General features: G+C 57.1%; 1 protein-coding gene across 4 annotated transcripts in view; it reads left to right on the top strand.

The window, feature by feature from the left end:
- Positions 1 to 15,937, top strand: part of LOC104562020 (ankyrin repeat and fibronectin type-III domain-containing protein 1) — a 235,380-nt gene that overhangs the window by 175,234 nt on the left and 44,209 nt on the right. The window contains exon 1 of one of the 4 annotated variants that reach the window (XM_061993031.1): positions 13,834 to 13,844. The exons of the other annotated variants lie outside the window; for them this stretch is intronic. The gene's annotated coding sequence lies outside the window, so the exon portion shown is untranslated. Of the gene's footprint in view, positions 1 to 13,833; positions 13,845 to 15,937 lie in introns of those variants that run through there. 4 annotated transcript variants of the gene reach the window in all.

Genomic DNA, 15,937 nt, shown 5'->3' with positions numbered 1-15,937 from the left:
CACTGCCCACGGGAGCCTCGGCGGGGTGTGGGGTGCTGCCATCTCCCTCCTCCTGCTGCCAACCCTCTGTTATTAGGGATTCTGTAGCTTTCTGTTTCTAGATTGACTTGTTGTCAGTGTTTATTTTTAGCTCCTCCAATGCCTTGCAGATTCCTCGAGGGATTGTGTCTTTCTTTCCCTCTCCCTCCCACAGGTTGGTTTGGCGTGGAGCTGAGTTGATTTGAGCCACAAGCAGAGGCTTTCAGCCCTGGCAGGGGCTGTGCTGTGGGGCTTGTGGAGCAAATGGCCTTTGTGGGTTTATCTAAGGTTGGGAGGAGGTCTGGGTGCTCTGGGGCAGCCACCCCTGCAGTGACTGGGGTGCTGGGAGGGAGTGAAGACTGAAGGGGGCTCTCAGCAGCACTGGCAAGTACCTAAAGGGTGGGTGTCAGCAGGATGGGGGACACTTTGTTCTGTGGTGCCCAGGGACAGGACAAGGGCTGATGGACATCAGCTGGGACACAAACAGTTCCCCTGGCACAGGAGGAGAAGCTCCTTTGGTGCTGAGGTGAGGGAGCCCTGGCCCAGGGTGCCCAGGGAGGGTGTGGAGGCTCCTGCTCAGGAGGTTTCCAACCCCAGCTGGACACGTTCCTGTGCCCCTGAGCCAGGGGAAGCTGCTGGAGCAGGGGCTGGGGCTGGAGCAGCTCTGCAGGACCCTTCCCAACCCCCCACCATGCTGGGATTGTGTGATTCTGTGCCTTGTGGCCATCACTCCAAAGGCCTGTCAGATCGTGCTGGGTGGCTGCTGTCCCTCTTCTCCCCCTCTGCTCTGCCCTCACTGAGATTTCACTCTTTTCACTACCCATTTGGATCAGCATCACCATCCTGGCAGCTGCTTGGAAACAAACCCCAGGGTCCTCCTGCAGCTCTGCAGCCAGGTTGGATGGAAATTTTTAAGCTTTTTCTTTCTGTTTTGGCTTTTTCTTTTTTCCCTTGAAGCCCTACATAAGTAACTCCAAACAAGTTGTGAGTATATTTTGGACTGGGTCGGAGCTGTCGCCGTCGTCGCCTCGCTTGGCCCCAGACAAAGGGCTCACTTTGAGCCTCCCCTTCTGCAGAGCAGGAGGGGGGAATGTTTTCATTCCTAATATAGAGCATCCATCCCACCCAGGGTCCAGCCCCCCAGGCTCCCACCGAGCCCAGGGGCTCCCTGCAGCAGCTTTACCTGTCACCACCAGCTCCAGGGCTGTGCTAACGTGTTCCTTACAAAACGTGGCTCTCTGTGGACTTCGCCTCCTCCTCCTCCTCTCCCCGGGCTGGTGCTCAGTGGGGGATGTGTGAGGGTACAGTTTGTGCTCTGTTGGGTTTTTTTATCCCCAGGGTTCCTGTTACTTTGCAGGGGAGGGGAATTTTGCTTGTTTTTAAACACCTAAAATATAGATTGATGCCCAGTATAGGTTTGGTGTTTTTCCTGGGGAGAGACAGCTCTGGGAGGTCCTGTTCAGGTGTGGCTTTGCTGGTGGCAGCTCCATCCCTGTGGCCCTCATCCAGGAAAAGTGTGTCTTTTTTTCTGAAGCCCTGATCTCCACAGGTCACTCTTACCCTGGGAGATGAGCACATGCTGAAGTGTTTTGCTGGACTCAGCCCTGTAAAAGCAGAGTCCCTTTAGCAGCTGAGGGAACCAAAGCCAACGATTCAAGCAAACCTGAAAGCCACTGGCAAGGCCACGAGTGTTTGATCCCCTTTGCAGCATCAAGGCCTGAGCATCCCAGTGTGGCAGCTCCTCTTCCTCTCCTTGGATTGACTGTCTGCAAGAAGGAGTGAGGAGAAGGCAGAGTGGCCACAGGTCTCCAAGGAGTGAGTTGTAGGGTGTGCTGAAGGAGAAGATGGGGACCAGTGCCTGCAGTGGTGCTCTTGATGGCTGGTGTTTCACAAAGCCATCACCAAACGGTGCCTTCTACCACCCCTGAGTTATGGCTGGCTGAAGTCATGCCCAGGGTTAGCAGAGGGGCTTGGGGCACCTCTGCAATGAGCCTAATGTCAGACTTCACTTTAATCAAGCGACCTGATGCTGGGGGTGAGAGGTTTTGGACACAGCCCCAGGTGCTGCAAGGTGCTGGGGCCACAGTGGGCTTGCTCCTCTCTCTCCTTGGCTGTTTGGCTTTGGGGTCTTGGCTGGAGCTTTTCCAGGCTTGAAGTTGTCATCAGGCTCTTTTGATCTTTATTTTGATAACGTTCATTAGCACAGCTCCTATCAAGGAACAGCATGTTCTCTCCCTGTCCTCTTTCTCTCTCCTGTTCATAACCCTTTGTTGCTTTGGCTCGTTTGGAAAAGCCAGAAGAGCCAGTAGCTTTGGGAACAGCTCCTGGTACAATGGGCAGACGTCAGCATTTCCAGTCTGATCTCAAAAGCAGCGTTAATTCAAAGAGAGGCCTCGGGGAAGTGACTGCAGAAGGGCTGTGGTTACATGCCTGGGGAGCGTTGAGCCAGCCTGGATGAGAAGGTGGCAGCGTGTGTGTGCTCCTCCCAGCTGCTGAGAGCTGCTCTGGACCACGATGGCTGCTTTTCCTTTCACAAACAGGCTGTAACAGCAGCCTCCTGCTCCTCTCTTCCCTCCCCCAGCCTTCACTTTGGAGACACCCATTGCTGAGGCTCATGGTGCAGTGAAAACCCTTAGAGCAGGGTTGGGTGGTGCAGGAGAAGACCTAAGGTGTGAGACATTGTACAGCAAAGGCTGAGCTGTTGCACGGGTGCTGGAGGCGTGTGCTGGTGAGCTTTGCTTTGGCTGGGGTTGAATGGAAGGTGGGTATGGTTTCTGAGCATCTTCTTCTGCTCCTGAAGCCTCCAGCATCTTCCTCAGCTGGGTTTTATCAGCGCTGAGGGACAGGCTGACACCAGGCTGAGGTTTGAAGTGAACAGGGACAACCATTGCAAGAGTGTTCTGCTTTGGGGAAGGTGTAGCTTCCAGAAACTCAACTCTCAGCTGCAGGGCCTTGTGGACCTGCTGGCTGGTTGCATCAGACAGAGGTTTGCTCTGAGAAGATGGAAAGCACTCAGTCTGTGACAGCCTGGATGGAGTTGCAGTGAGGCGTGAAGGGTGCTGTGTCCTGAGGGACCTGCTTTCCACGGTGTCCCCACCCCACAGGAGATGAGACACCTGGAAAGCATCCATGCTGCTACTGCCAGCAGGAATAATCCACCTCTTCTTGATTCTTCAGGGCTACAGGTTTTCTCCCAGGACAGACTTTCCTGTGGTTACCTGTCATTGCTGCCTGTTTGCTTTCTAAGTGTCTGAAACCACTTCTGAAGACTTGGGGCCTCTGGCACGGGGCAGAGCTTTTAAGTCAGCTGGTTCAGTCTTGAGCTTGTCATTGTGTCTCTGCATCGTGCTTGTGTTGGTGGGCAGATGTTGCCCAAGGTGGACAAGGCCTTGCACAGCCACAGAACAATCTTGTGGTCTGGTGTGTGAAGCCCAAGCCCACGATGAAAAGCAGACAGTGAGGTCGCCTGCCATAGCTCATGTCTCAAGCTTTGGCTTTGCCATTGGTTGTGATCTTTGTTGCAACATCCCTTTTTTGGAAAGGATTGTGTCTTGTGGATCACTGCAGGCTCAGTCCAGGATGGGATGCAACGCTCTCTCCTCTCTGTCCCCCACCACTGCCCTCAGTGTGGGCATCTCAGTGCAGGAGCTCTGCTGATAGGCAGTGCCTCGTCTGGAGGATGTCTAGTGCTGCTGCTTCTCCTGCTGGGAGGGGAATCTCTTGCTGTGTTGGAATAAAACATCTTTCAGTGGCCTGGCTGGCACAGCCATCCATTGTGAGGTCTTAATGATGCTGGGCATGGTGTGGTGCAGACAGCCGAGGAGCTCAGCTCCCTGGGGGTGTTCAAATAGCAAAGGCAGCCTTTAGGGACAGGTGGATAATAAGAGTTCATGAGGAAACTGAGGCACAGAGACTTCAGCTCATAGATGACATTGTTTGATGTTCTTAGTGGCAGGGGAAAGCCATCATTCTGGGTCCTCTCACAGCTGCCCTGCAAGAGGAGCCCATCCCCATGCCCAGTCCCTCCCTGCCATCCCTGACTTGACCCAACACTGTCTGGAGACACGACCCTCACAGGCACCACATCTCTCACAGATGACTCTGAGATTGCTGACCCTGGAAATACCTTTGACCTGTCCCACTTGGCTCCTGCTGCAGCACATCCCACCCCTCCACCAGCAACGCTTGGCTTTGGGGTTGCACACACGGGAGCCCAGGCCCGTTTGCTTTCCCCCCCCCGCCGAGGGCAGCCTCTCGCTCTCTCCCTCTCCTCCTTGCTGGAGTCCTTGGTGCCCCAGGCGCCGAGGAGCTCTCCTCTCACTTGGCTGCAGAAACAGGCTCAGCATCCCAGAAACTCAGCCTTTCATGTGGGAGCCAACAGTCACACAACCTCCATCCAGAAACCATCATTATCGGCCGCTTGCTTCTTTCTTTCCCCCCTCTCGGTTTCTTTGAACTACAGCTCCCAGGATGCCTGAAGATATGCAGACATGCTGAAGACAGTGGTTTCCCATAAACTTTTGGGGTTTCATGCTTTGCAGGCAGGAATGTTTTTTATTGCATTGCAAAGCCCTTCAAGTCCCCGAAAGCTCCGAGGCGCTTCCCCGCCGTGGGGCTGGAGGCGGCCGGGAGGGAGGGAGGGAGGGAGACACGCCAAGGGCTTTTCCCTCCTGCCTTCCTCCTCTTCTTGCAAGAGGGACCTTTGTAAGTCCCCATCGTGCCTTTTCAAGGAGGCTTTTGGACTGGGTGGGAGTTGGGATGAGCTCTGGTTTGCCCGTGTTTCCCATCCTCCGCGGCGCTTCGAGGGCTGTTAAGCAGCATCTCTGAGTGTTGCTGGGCGATGGCAGCGAGGGGTTTTCACTGAGCTGGGAAGAACCAGGGATGCAGGGAAGAGAAAAGGATGCAGATTCATGCATCAGTGCAAGGGAGCCCAACAGGCTGGGTTTTAAATGCTGATGCACCCACAAGACCTAAGGGAAAACCAGAGAGGGAACATCGGGGGTGATGCAGCTGCAGTTGCCACCACAGCTCCTCATCTTAGTGCTGCTCATTCTGAGACTGGGAGGAGGGTGCTGGGAGCAGAGAGGTGTTTGTGGCATGGACCCAGCTGCCCCTGATGAACTGCTTACCTTCTGTGCAGGGGGATGCAGAGGGCACAACAGGGCTGTATCTCCGTGGTCCTGACCATAGAAGTGCTTCAGTGAGTTTTTCCCCTGAGATGCTGGGGCAGCACTTGTTGCTGTTGTCTCAAGACACAGGACAAGGGGTGATGAACATCAGCTGGAGCACAAACAGTTCCCCTGGCACAGGAGGAGAAGCTCCTTTGGTGCTGAGGTGAGGGAGCCCTGGCCCAGGCTGCCCAGGGAGGGTGTGGAGGCTCCTTCTCAGGAGGTTTCCAGCCCCAGCTGGACACGTTCCTGTGCCCCTGAGCCAGGGGAAGCTGCTGGAGCAGGGGCTGGGGCTGGAGCAGCTCTGCAGAACCCTTCCCACCCCTATTTACCATACTGGGGTTGTGTGATTCTATGAACACCAGTGTTAGAACTTATAGTGATGCTCATAGAACTTTCCCTTCCTCCTTTTGCCCTTTGGTTGCTTCAAAATGTGCTGAGGATGCTCCATGGGTTGAGTTTTACTGTTTACCAGTTTGGGAAGCTTTGTGAGTGAAGCACTGGGGTGCTGATTGCCCTTTTGGGGCCACCCCGCTGCCATCAACCTGGCTCATGCAGGAGGCAGCAGAGGCATGGGTTAGGCTGTGTGTATCCCCATGGGACATGCCCCTTCCTTGAACCACGGCACTAGTGAGATGCTGCTGGGGCTCCCTTTCTGGAGGGGTAACCTGATGCCTCTGGGGTCTGAGCTCATTGCATGCTGCCCCTGTCCTGCCCTCCCCTGCAGCCCCATGTGCACACAGGGTGCCTGGCACCTGCCTGCCCATCCCAGCAGCCAGCGGTGTCGGTGTGGTCTGCTGGAGAAGGCGGGTGCCAGCCCAGAAAGGAAAACCATGGAGGCTCTGCGGCCAGCTCGTGCTAACCACATCACTCCTCTCTGCACTTGGAAAAGCCTGGCAGCCTGGCAGCCCAGAATAACAAGCTTTTCCATTGCTGTGTGCAGCATCAGACGTGGGGCCATTGCAAACAAGAGCCGTCTCCAGCGCAGAGCTCAGACTAAACAACGGCTCATCCCCTGAGGCAGCGTGTCCCCCCTGTGCAGGGGGAGCAGGCTGCAGTCAGGGCAGGGCTGCTGGGGTAGGAGGGGATGGCACAGCATGGCATGGATGCTGGAATGCCATGGCAGTGCCTCCCTGTGCATGGGCTCAGCCTCAGCAGCAGCCAAAGCACATAGAGGAAGATGAAGGTCCGTGGAGGGACTCAGCTCCTCACCCATCCTTGCTGAAAGAACAACCCCGTGTGTCAATACAGGCTGGGGAATGAACTGTTAGAGAGTAGTTACAGGGGAAAGGGAGCTGGGGGTGCTGGTGGGCAGCAGGATGAGCCAGCAATGTGCCCTCATGGCCAAGAAGGCCAGTGGCATCCTGGGGTGGGTTGGAAGGACTGAGGTTGGTAGGTCAGAGAGGTTCTGCTCCCCCTCTACTCTGTCCTGCTGAGACCACATCTGGGATCTTGTGTCCAGCTCTGGGCCTCTCAGTTGCAGAAGGACAGGGAGATGCTGGAGACAGTAGGGAAGAACTTCTTCACCAAAAAGGTTGTCAGCCCCTGTGCCAGGCTGCCCAGGGAGGTGCTGGAACCTGCATCCCTGGAGGGATCCCAAAGCCATGTAGATGTGGCAGTGTGAGGTTTATGTTTGGACTCAATGATCTTAAAGGTCTTTCCCAACCTAAACAATCCTGTGATTCTCTCTGGGCCATCTGGTCCAGTCTTTCACTACTCTCATGGCAAAAATGTCTAGTTTGAATCTCCCCTCTTCTATTTTAAAACCATTTCCCCTGGCCCTGCTCAAAGGTCTGTCCCCATCTTTCTTTTAAGCCTCCTTTAAGCCCTACTGAAATGTCACAACAAGGTCTCCTTGGAGCCTTCTCTTCCCCAGGCTGAACACCCCCAAAACCTGACACAAGGAAGTGTGTGGAGGCTCCTTCTCAGGAGGTTTCCAACCCCAGCTGGACACGTTCCTGTGCCCCCTGAGCCAGGGGAAGCTGCTGGAGCAGGGGCTGGGGCTGGAGCATCTCTGCAGGGCCCTTCCAACCCTCACCATGCTGGGATCCTATGAATCTATGAGACTTCCAGATCACCTTAGGTTGTCCTCAGGGCTCCACCTCTTCCAAAGCCCCACAGCCCCGTTAGCAGCCCATGTTCAAATCAATGGCTTGTGGGCTCTCCTGGCAGCATGTCTCGCTGCCTCCTTGCTGTGTTTGCCCATGGGCTGCTGCTTGGCTTGTACCCACGTGAGGATGTGCTCTCTGTAGGGTTGTGCATGCCCATGGGCAATGACAGTGCCCAGGGAGGGAGAGGATCCATGCTGGGGGGCTGCAGGGCTCAGCGTGACTCACCAGGCTGTGTGCACACGTGCCCAGCATCTCTGTTCCTGCACAGACAGCTGTTGGTCAGAGAGGGGACAGTTGTTATTGTCCAAATGCAAATGAGCCCAATCATTGTTTTGACAGAGGGTTTTTAGGGGAAGGACATGCAAATCCACCTTCCGTTGCAGTGCGCATCAGCATTAAACACAACACTCCAGAGCCAAAACAAAGGAACATTTTAATTTGGGGCTCATCAGATGGTTCCTTCTGCTTGGATTGGCACCAAATCCTTTGCAGCAAATGCTCTAAGTTTGACAAAACTCTGGTGTTCAAAGAAAACAAGAGAAAAAGTTGTGCAGATGCCATCTCTGCCCAGGGGCTGTTGCTGCTTTCATCTGCCTCCGCTGTCCTAGAGCCACTGCCTTGGTGCTGAACATCAGCCAGGCCAACAGGGATGGGCTTGGGGAAGTCCAGGTAGGACATGAGGTTGGGTTTCTTCCTGGATGCTGTTTTAATCTGGCCTCTAAATCACAGAATCCCAGAATGATGGGGATGGGAAGGGCCCTGCAGAGCTGCTGCAGCCCCAGCCCCTGCTCCAGCAGCTTCCTCTGGCTCAGGGGCACAGGAACGTGTCCAGCTGGGGTTGGAAACCTCCTGAGAAGGAGCCTCCACACCCTCCCTGGGCAGCCTGGGCCAGGGCTCCCTCACCTCAGCACCAAACCAGCTTCTCCTCCTGTGCCAGGGGAATTGTTTGTGTCCCAGCTGATGTCCATCACCCCTTGTCCTGTCCCTGGGCACCACAGAACAAAGTGTCCCCCATGCTGCTGACACCCAGCCTTTAGGTACTTGTCAGTGCTGCTGAGGTGCCCCTGAGCTCAGGCTTCTCTTCTCCAGGCTGAACAGCCCCAGGGCTGCAGCCTTTCCTCCTCACACACATGTTCCATCCCCTCAGCACCTTGGTGTCCCTGCACTGGCCTCTCTGCAGCAGTTCCCTGTCTCTCTGGAGCTGGGGAGCCCAGAACTGGCCACAGGACTCCAGCTGAGGCCTCAGCAGGGCAGAGCAGAGGGGCAGCAGAACCTTCTTGATGCCCCCCAGATGCCATTGGCTTCTTGCCCATGGGAGCTCACTGCTGGCTCATGGTCAGTTAGTTCTCAGGCAGAACTGCCAGGTCAGCTCAGAAAGGCCAGCCCTGGGGTACTGCTCAGAGACACAGGAGCTGGGAGCTGGTGGGACCTCAGCACACACCTGAAGGGTGCTGGCAGACCTCACCATCAGCATGGGACTGAGTGGGCAGCAGGGTCAGGAGGCTGCCCATGGGGTCAGGAGGCTGCCCAAAGAAGCTGTGCTGATCCATGTGTTGTGTTTCTTCCTTTGAGCCTCCTTTAGAAACACCCTCCAAATAAAAGCTGCTTCGCCACAGCCCTCGGAAGCAGCTGCGCTGCTGCTTTAACGGCACTGCTGAGGTATCTCCGTCCTCCTGCCCCTGCTTCCCCTCTCCTTTCATCCTGGAGGATACCTACCCTCCTTGTGTTGCAGAGCAGAAATAGAGACCAGGCACCAAGTTGCTAATTGTGATGCAGCCTGATAATGCCAGCTATAATTAGCTGCACGTCTTGAAGCGCTTTTGCTGGCGGAAGTTTGTTGTGACCCCGTTATCATACTTTATAAATAGAGGATCCCATCTGCTCTGCCTGGATCCTTCCTGCAGGGCCAGGTCCTGCAGAGGCCAGCTTGGTCCTTCTCCAGTCTTAGGTGCCTGTGTCTGGTAGGTTTGTGAAGAGCCAAGCACTCGTGGACAATCTCTAAGCACTGCTCGTGGCAAATGTTGGTCAAGAGCTTTGCTGCCACCAAGGCCTTTCCCTGAGCACTCTGTCCCCATACCTGCCTGGGCATGCTGTGCCAGTGTCCTGGGGCTGCCCATGCTTGTGGTTCTCATGCAATTCTGACCCATGTCTGCTTTATGGCTTTAGACCACTCATCAGCCAAGAGGGAGCTCATGTCTCTGACCCATTCAGGGTCTCGGGATCAACTTGGCTAGAGCTGCAGCATTGTGACCCAGGGTTGTCAGACATCCATCCTTGTTTCCTCTTGTAGAGACCTCTAGCTTCTTTCTTTACCATCTCATGCAACTCCTGCCACTCTTTTCCCATCTGCAGCATCTCCTTGCCCCTCTCTCTGGCCTCAGGAAGCCTCAGTGTGCTGGCCAGCTGGCCTCCCCCTGTAGCAACCCCTCTGGGTCAAAACATACTTCACCATCTTTACCTGGACCCACCAAACTGGCTGGTTTAGAATCATAGAATCATGGAATGGTGGTGGTTGGAAGGGCCCTGCAGAGCTGCTGCAGCCCCAGCCCCTGCTCCAGCAGCTTCCCCTGGCTCAGGGGCACAGGGACGTGTCCAGCTGGGGTTGGAAACCTCCTGAGCAGGAGCCTCCACACCCTCCCTGGGCAGCCTGGGCCAGGGCTCCCTCACCTCAGCACCAAAGGAGCTTCTCCTCCTGTGCCAGGGGAACTGTTTGTGTCCCAGCTGATGTCCATCACCCCTTGTCCTGTCCCTGGGCACCACAGAACAAAGTGTCCCCCATCCTGCTGACACCCAGCCTTTAGGTACTTGTCAGTGCTGCTGAGGTGCCCCTGAGCTCAGGCTTCTCTTCTCCAGGCTGAACAGCCCCAGGGCTACAGCCTTTCCTCATCAGAAAGATGTTCCAGTCCCCTCAGCATTTTGGTAGCCCTACAAAGCTTGTGAAGACTCATCCTTGGCAGGGAGGTGAGTCAGCTCACTTGCAGAGCTCATCCATGCCCTCAGCAGTGCCAAAGCCTTTGGCTTTTCCTCTGCAGCATCACCCAACCTGGGGCATGTCACAGCTCACGAGGCCAGTGAGGTAACACAGGGAAGATTCCGTTGGGTGGCTGCACCCAAATTCATCACTTGTTCAAACCACAGCTGCCCACAGCTGCTCTGTCATGCAGCTTGATCTGTCCTGGCTCCTCAGGGAGGGAGATGAGTGGCTGTCCCAGCCATGAGCTGTTTGCCATGCTCAGGGGGAGGGTTTCCTCGGGCTATGGCCTGGGGCTGGAGCAGCATCACGCCTCACAAACTAACACCAGGTGAGTCAGCCTGAGAAGTGGGATGCTCAAGTCCCAGAGGAAACCTTTGGAGAAGCTGTTGGATGAGTTCCTCTCCCTGGCACAGCCAATGCCCCATCCTTCAGGTGCAGACCCAACCCTGAGTCCCTGTGCCTCTGCCTTGGCGAAATGCTGCAGCACTCGAACTGTTGTGTTCTGCCAGAAGATGCCCCAAGCTTCCCCTTCCCAGCCCTGGGCACTATCTGGGGAGCAGGGGGGTGACCCCCCCAGAACTGTGGCAGAAGGGCAGGGACCCATACAGGTGTGGGAGTTCATCAGCAGAAGCTCTGGGTGGGTAATTGTGGCAGGCAGCATGTGGCCTTTGAGCCAAGGGAGACTCCAGGCAGGGGGTCCCCAGCACTTCCCACCCACCTGGAGCTTAGATGTGCAGCATCCATTTGTATGTGGGAGTTGTCTGTGGGCAGTGTCCTCTACCTGATGACCTAACACAGTGGTGGGAGAGCTCAGTCTGTGGCTCATGCAGCCCAACTCTGGACATTGCTCACAAGTTTAGGAGACTGATGAGAAGGGATGTGAGGAGAGTGGAGAATGTGGCTGTTTGCAGCTCACCAGGTTCCCTGCATTGTCACCCATGAGCACACAGAGATCAGAGACCAGTGGCCAAAAGCAGTTTCCAGTGGGCAGGACAGCCTGGCAGCGTGGGGAGGCTCGTGGGGCTTCCTCCTCAGAAGTTTGGGTGGCAATCAGGGCAAGTTTTGGCATCACTACCTCGGCTTTCTCTGCTTCTCAACAGGAACAGATAGCAAAGCAGGACTGGGCAGGCTGGCAGGGGCTCACAGCATGCCCTGGGGATGCCAGTGGGGTTTGGTGGCCTGTTGTTTTATCAGGAGTGCTATAGAAAGCCCAAAGCCAGTGGTGAGGAGCCTGAGGCATTGCTGCCTTCTGCTTGGTGGTGCCTCTGAGCCTGGTCCCACTCTTCTGAGGCTGGTCCCACTCCTCTGAGCCAGGTCCCACCCCTCTGAGGCTGGACCCACTCCTGTGAGGCTGGACCCACTCCTCTGAGCCTGGTCTCACTACTGTGAGCCTGGTCCCACTCCTGTGAGCCAGGTCCTACTCCTGTGAGGCTGGTCCCACTCCTCTGAGGCTGGACCCGCTCCTCTGAGCCAGGTCTCACCCCTCTGAGGCTGGACCCACTCCTGTGAGACTGGTCCCACTCCTCTGAGCCAGGTCTCACCCCTCTGAGGCTGGACTCACTCCTGTGAGAGTGATCCCACTCCTGTGAAGCTGGACTCACTCCCGTGAGACTGATCCCACTCCTCTGAGGCTGGACCCACTCCTGTGAGACTGGTCTCACTCCTGTGAGGCTGGTCCCACTCCTCTGAGGCTGCACCCCCTCCTCTGAGTCTGGTCCCACTCCTCTGAGGCTGGACCCCCACCTCTGAGGCTGATCCCACTCCTCTGAGGCTGGACCCACTCTTCTGAGCCTGGTCCCACTCCCCTGAGCCTGGTCCCACTCCTCTGAGCCTGGTCCCACTCCCCTGAGGCTGGTCCCACTCCTGAGAGCCCAGTGCCCCATCCCAGCCCGTGCAGACTCGTGGTTATGTAAAACCCCGGCGAGCACGACCAGGAGATTCTTCAGTGTCGGAATCTGAGTCACATGGGGCTGTTTTATTTTCCCCTCTACTAATCTCGTTTCTATAGAAACAAGATTGTGAGGGGAAAGAAAAAAAAAGAAAGAAAGAAAAGAAAAGGGGGGGAAAAAAAAGGAGCCAAGCACAGAGAGAGGGAGAAAGCTGAGGTGATGGGTGAGGGAAGCGGAGGTGGTGGCTGAGGAGGTCGTGCAGCGCGGGAGGGAGCTGGGCATCCTGGTTGGGATGGGAGTGAGCCTGTGGCTGAGGGGCCAGGGCCTCTCCCAAGGAGCCACCGTCAGATGAGGTGCTCCTGGCACGGAGGACGGGCAGCAGAGCCGGGAGGGAAGGCGGCAGAGGCTGGGCAGGTGAGTGAGCGTGGCTGGCGTGCGGCTCCCGGGCATCCGCGCAGCACGGCACTGCGCTGCACGGCACAGATGTGCTGGGCTCAGCGGGCTCCAGCCTTGGGATGCTGCTTTGGGGGTGTGCTGCTGGCTGGTGGCATGTGGGTGGCATGAAGCTGGCTGGGGGAGCTGGGCTTGCCGAGCAGTGGGTACGGTACAGCTTGCCCGGAGGCTGGCTGCCTGTGTGCGGCCGTGCAGCCAGGCGCCTTCCCTTCCCAAAGCCTCTCTGTCTCCCCAGAGGCTGCTGCCTGCTCAGGAGGCACCTTCCCAGCCTCGATTCCTTCCCCTGGATGTTATTGTGACTGCACCTGTGTGAACAGAAGGCTGCCAGGAGCCACACAGGGCAGCTGCAGGGAGCACAGAGAGCTGCGCGCTCCCAGCCCCGCTCAGCCCCCCGGGATGCTGCAGCCGGGATGCCCACGGGGATGAGCCCAACTCCAAAGCTGGTTGTACAGTGACTGTTCTCAAAGGCAGGACCAGCTGCAAACGCTGCTGCTTTGCCTGCTGCCAAGTGCTTGGGCTGCCCACAGCCACCGCAGGGCTTGTCCCGGGACTTTTGCTTGCCGGCTGTAATTGAGGAGGCTGCAGCTGCCTGCCAGGAGCTGAGTTAGTTCAGAAGCACGTGCTGGCTCCTGAGTCTCAGGCCAGGGAGTGCAACAAGTGAGAGTTATTGCTGTCTGGGCTAAGATATCTCCATCTGTGCAGGATGGATGGCTCGTGCCCACATGGTGCTGAGGGCTTTGGCTGGGGGTGTCGGTGGAGTGGAAGCGTTGGTGGTGCCGCCGGTCCCGTGCCCACGCTGGCAGTGCCTGGGGACCTCAGTCATCCTGCACACAGGGCACAGGGTATTTAGGAGATCTTGTTCCCATCATCTGAGGAAGGGGCTGGAGCACAGGGGTGCTGGGGAGGGGCTGAGGGAATGGGGGTGCTGAGGCTGGAGAAGAGGAGGCTGAGGGCAGCCAGCAGCACTCTCTGACACTCCCTGCCAGGAGGCTGCAGGGAGCTGGGGGTCGGGCTCTGCTCCCCAGGCAGCAATGACAGGACAAGAGGCAATGGGCTGCAGCTGCCCCAGGGGAGGCTGAGGCTGGAGCTGAGGCACAACTGTTTCCCTGAGAGGGGTGTGAGCCCCTGTGCCAGGCTGCCCAGGGAGCTGGGGGAGTGCCCAGCCCTGGAGGGATCCCAAAGGCGTGGGGCTGAGGTGCTGAGGGCTGTGGGTCAGTGGTGGCAGCGTGAGGTGAGCGGTTGGATTTGATGATCTTAAAGGTCTTTTCCAACTGAAATGATTCTGTGACTCTCTGATTCATCTGTGCCTGCACAGAGCTGGGTCTGTCCTGCAGCTCCAGCCATGGCACAGCCAGGTCTCACCGTGCCGGTGGCCACAGGAGCAGCGCTGGAGCAGCCGGGGTTCTGTGGGCACAGACACTGCAGAGACAGCCCACAGTGTCCCACTGAGGGCCACAGATTTTGCTTGTCATGGCTTTGAGGTTATGGCACGGGGCAAGAGGTTTGTGCCTCAGCATCTTTGGTGGGTGAAGCTAAAGGGATGAATCCAGTCCCTGGGTGTTTCTGTACCAAGTCACCTTTGGGAGATGTCGTTGCTCATCCACCTGCCAGGCCAGCAAGGGGTGGAGGGCAGCACCTGAGACCCTTGTCCTCATCTGAAAGGGCAGCTGGGCAGGTTTTTGTGCTGGGGCTGGGCTGCCAGCTGAATGTGTCTCTGCTCTGCATGGTCCCCACGGGCTCAGCGAGCCCTGGCCTTCAGCAGCCACCCGTGCTGGGGTCAGACCCCCTGCAAATACACTTGATGAGGGGATGGGCATTGGGCTGGTGTCAAACAATGCAACTGGTGCCCCACACTGAGATGGAGTCTTCCCCAAAGCTGGGCTGAGGAAGAGTCCAAATGCTGTTGTGGGCACCCTCCTCTCATCCTGGTTGAACATCATCAGGCACAGCACAGTCCCAGCTCCCCTGAGCAGCCCTGTGTGCCTCAGGCAGCCTCTACCTGCTCCATGGGGCTGGGTGCTGGGGCTGATGCCAGGGGAGATGCTGCCACACCAGATCCTGCCACCCCCACGCCAAGCAGTGGTGTTTTCTGGTGGGGGGACATGCCACACACAGGCTTTGCATCCCTGAACCCCTCCAGCAGCAGCATTCCTGCCTCCCCAGGAGGCTGGAGGGGAAGGGCTGAGATGGGTGTTGCTGCGAGAGTCTCCAGGGCTGAGAAATCATTTCTGGGGAGAAGATGCTGCGTTCTGACTGAAACACTGACACGGGACTCTGAACATGTGTAATCTGGCTGACAGATGGCAAGCCATGGAGGTGTGATTTATGATACAGCACAGTAGCTGAACAACCTTCTCTGGTTGTCAGGAGACAATTCCTCCCGGCGCTGCGGTTGATGTTTCAATTGACGGCTTTCCCGCGCGTCCCCTCGGCTCTTCAGCAGTGTGTGGGGACTGCCAGTGAGCCCTGGCAGCTGCCAAGCCCTGGCAGCACCCAAACCGAGCTGCTGCACGGATGCTGAGCTGGGCAGGTCACCCCAAATGCTGCCCAGGCTGGAGCGTGTGCAGCGGGCAGGGCTGGGGGAGCAGTTGGCCCTTGGCCCTGCTGGCTCAAGGCAGCCTGTGACTCTCTGGGGCTGCTTCTTCCCCAGGCTGGCACTTGTGGTGCTGTGTTGGTACTGATGGGAAAAGGCATGAAGATCTTGCCCATCGGTGAAGTGCATCAATGGGTGGGTGCCAATGGCTGTGGGGAACCTGCCTCACTTGCATGGTCTCTCCGTGCCTCAGTTTACCTGCCTCTACTGTCAGGGCCCTAACGTTGCTCTTTCTCAAGGCACAGGGTTGTCTATTAGTGATTGCAAAGCACTTGGGGAGTAAAAGTGTGGCTGTGCTGGAGGCTCAATGCCCATGGGGCTATGGGAGCCCCCAAACCCTGGGAACCCCCTAACCTTGGGAGCATCCAACTCTGGGAGCCCCCCAACCCTGGCATCATCAAATCCTGGGAACATCCCAATCCTGGGAGCATTCCAATCCTGGGAGCATCCCACCCTGAGAGCCCCCCAACCCTGGGAGCATCCAATCTTGGGAGCATCCCAATCCTGGGAGCATCCCAATCCTGGTAGTCCCCCAACCCTGGGAGCACCCAATCCTGGGAATATCCCAACCCTGGGAGCCCCCCAACCCTGGGAGCATCCAATCCTGGGGGCATCCCAATCCTGGGAGGCCCCCAACCCTGAGAGCATCCAATCTTAGGAGCATCCCAACCCTGGGAGCATCCCACCCTGGGAACATCCCAACCCTGGGAGCCCCCCAACCCTGGGAGCCC

This window comes from Colius striatus, chromosome 3, assembly GCF_028858725.1.
Source record: "Colius striatus isolate bColStr4 chromosome 3, bColStr4.1.hap1, whole genome shotgun sequence".
In the NCBI taxonomy this organism is placed as follows: Eukaryota; Metazoa; Chordata; class Aves; order Coliiformes; family Coliidae; genus Colius; species Colius striatus.
The sequence above is the reverse complement of the archived record's forward strand: the minus strand, read 5'-3'. Positions and strand labels throughout refer to the sequence as shown.